Genomic DNA, 3166 nt, shown 5'->3' with positions numbered 1-3166 from the left:
GTCGAACGGGACTTGCAGATCCAGTTTCGATTCCAAGTACTCTTTCACTTCCCCATAGAGTGGCTAGGGGATGGAGATATAGTTCTTCTGTACTGGCTCATTGTCCCTTAGCTGGATTTTAAGGTAAGTGAAAAATTGACCGAAGAAGTGCTTTTTTTCCTCGTGCGTTGCTTTTAAAATGTTCACCTTCTCCTGTTTCTCAGAGTAATCTTTCAAAAACTCAATCATTTCGGATGCTGATGATCATGAACCAAAAGCTGTGGGTGATGATGCAACAATGAAAAGACGGAGTGTAAAGTCAAGGGATACTCTCTCAATGTGGACGGAGTGGCACAACTCAATGCTGAGGTGTTGGTTACCCACAAGAGTCAGACAAGAAAAGAGAGGGCATATTTAAACCCTGGAACACAAATTTAAAAGTTGTACAGGGCAGGGAAAAAACATGCAGAAACCATTTAAAGATATCTCCCTTACTATTATTTATGTTCAGGGTAAAACTGAGAGCTGCAGTTCGAAAAAAAGCCACTTTTTAAGTTGAAAGTGAGTTCAAGCGAGACTGCTATTGCTCACAATTGACTATTCTTGGAAGCTTTAACTGGGAGAACAATATGTGGAACAAGATCAGATATTAAATTTACGTTTCATGCGTACAGTACTTCTGCAGATTGCCAACTATAATGCAAACCAGCAGTTCAACCTGCCGATATGTAGCAAGGTGCATTTAAAGAGGCTCACAAAGGTTATTTGCTGAGAGTGATTCTTAAACCAAACACAGGAAATAAATTTAAGAAAGCTTGCAAGTGCTTTTTGCTGAGGGCGAATTCTCATTCCAAACACACCACATGTATTTGAGGACAGGAGTCACTAACTCAAAGGTATTTTTGTATAGCATACAGTTACAAAAACAATGTAAATCTTACTAAAGGTTATTAAAATCCAAAAATAGAATTGGGGGTAACCACACAATTTTCAGAGATAATCAAGTCCAAACCTGGAAAATATGAATAAGTGGTAACTTTATGTGCACACTTCCCGTAGACATACACAGAAGTAACAAAATATGCAAAAATCGTTGAAATAAATAGCAACTGGTAAACATAAAAAAATGATTTTGCGATTTTTTACTATGAAATGACCTCAATGGAGCCATTATTTTACTCCTTTGTAGACCAAAAACGGGCTTACCACTTCCCATATCAATGAGATGGAAAAACACCACCTCATGCACTTCCGTCGTACATTGTGGGTGGCGAGCATCTGATCGGATCGATCCACGGCATTCATGTATTGATTATACATGTGGAGAACCTCTGGCTGCTGGACAGCAGTGGCACTCCAGGTACCACTGGCCTTTCTCTTTCGCTTCACCTGGTTGGTCTCATTTGCATTGGCAGTGGTAGAAATCATTGACACTACCTTGTTGGCAACCCAGTGCAAAGCCAACACAGGTGCATCCCTAACCCAACGCATAGTTCCCTTCGGCTTACCTTAGCCCCACTCCTTGCCTTTCTTCAAACTTGCCGGGAAGGCCCTTCTGCTATCTAAAATAGTACTGGTGAGAAGGGTTCCGTGCTCAAACAAGTGTTTGGCAAGGGTCATAGATGTATAAAAATTATCTACAAATAAATGATACCCCTGGTTGAGATAGTTGTGTATGAGGGTCATAACAACATCATACCCGAGGCCATGCTGACTAATGTCCCGCCCTGCCTGCTTACCTGTGTAGATATTGAAATCTTGAACATAGGCATTGGAGCTATCGGCCATCACCCATAACTTTATGCCCCACTTAGTGGGCTTATCTTTGATGTATTGACGGATGCCTGACCTGTGTCAAGACTTAACCATGCACTCATCAATGGCGACATGTTGCCTTGGCTGGTGCAAGAGCTGGCATCTTGTTTTAAAATATTGAACAAGCGCCTCTACTTTAAGTAATTTGTTACCAGCAGGCTCGTTCAGGGGGTCCACGATGTGCAGGAAAGCCATAAGGGCTTGGAACCGCACCCTGGGCATGATTGATCCAGAGACCGTGGTACAAAGTAGCTGTGCTCCAATATTTACTAACATCCCCCACTACTTTAACTAACCCAAAATAAATCAAGAGAGCCATGAGCCTTCGGATCTCTGCTGATGTTGTTGCCTCCCAGCTGCCATCCGGAAGTGTGTAACTTCTATATTCACCGGTAGCGATACGGATGTCAGCGTAGGTGTTGGTATGCTTAACTATACTCTCAACCATTTCCCTTGTGAAGAACAGCTGGAAAAATTCTTTTGCATTTACCATGCTGTTCCGGAGGCTTCACATCTAAACGCATGAAACGCAATTTCATTCATATTAGACTGGAAGCGACAATGCGTGTGTTTGAATATAACACACAATCAGCCGTTTGTCTCTCGCTACCATCGAACTACAAAACTGCAACGACATCTGTTTCACAAATAAAGGCATTTGAGGAGAAATATAAGACTTTTTTGTCTAAAAAATTATTTGTGGATGAATTTCAAAAGAAAAAACATGGGTTTGTACGCTGGAAGTGAAAGGAAACGAAATTTTATCGCATTTCGAGGCCGACCGCGTGCTCTTTTGAAGAGAAGGTTCAAAATTTCGCTCACTTGCTCACCTCGATTTGTCGCTATGAAAGCCTAATTGGCGATCCAAATCATACTCCTCGTCTTCTCCCATCCCCAATGTGTCTTCGTAGAATTCTAAATCACCATAAATCGCATCCAAAGCATTTTCCGTGGTGTAAATCGTCTGTCTCGAAGAGGATGCCATCGCGTTGCAAGACAAAAACAGAGAGAAATGAATTCAAATCATCGTGGTGTCGGGAGATTGCTTCGTTGCTATGTGAAACTCTGCGTGTGATTGGTTAATTACAATATTGAGTCATGTAGCAGCTCTCATAACGTATAATGTGATTGGCTCGCTACCCTAACCAAAAACAAAAGACTAAACAATTGAAGCAATGACTTAGACTTGAAAAGCTGCTTACAATACCAAACAATAGCAGCTTACAAGAGCTGCTACACTACTGACAATATCTCGTTAGTGAGGAAATTTCGTAGCGATCCGAAGAATCTCTGATGTGTAACCCGATCTTTTCCGAATGATACGATTTCGTATCCGTTTGAGGCCCCCCTGTGGAAAAAGAGTTTTAACTCT

The 3166-nt window shown here is 41.6% G+C and overlaps 1 pseudogene; it reads right to left on the bottom strand.

Annotated features, from left to right (window-relative positions):
- The window catches only part of LOC138053638 (uncharacterized), a 6845-nt pseudogene extending 4066 nt beyond the window's left edge, over positions 1-2779 (bottom strand).
- Positions 2780-3166: the final 387 nt, after the last annotated feature.

The sequence above is a fragment of the Montipora capricornis genome, chromosome 6, assembly GCF_036669925.1.
Source record: "Montipora capricornis isolate CH-2021 chromosome 6, ASM3666992v2, whole genome shotgun sequence".
Lineage (NCBI taxonomy): Eukaryota > Metazoa > Cnidaria > Anthozoa > Scleractinia > Acroporidae > Montipora > Montipora capricornis.
Note: the sequence above shows the minus strand (reverse complement) of the source record. Positions and strands in the feature narration are given on the sequence as shown.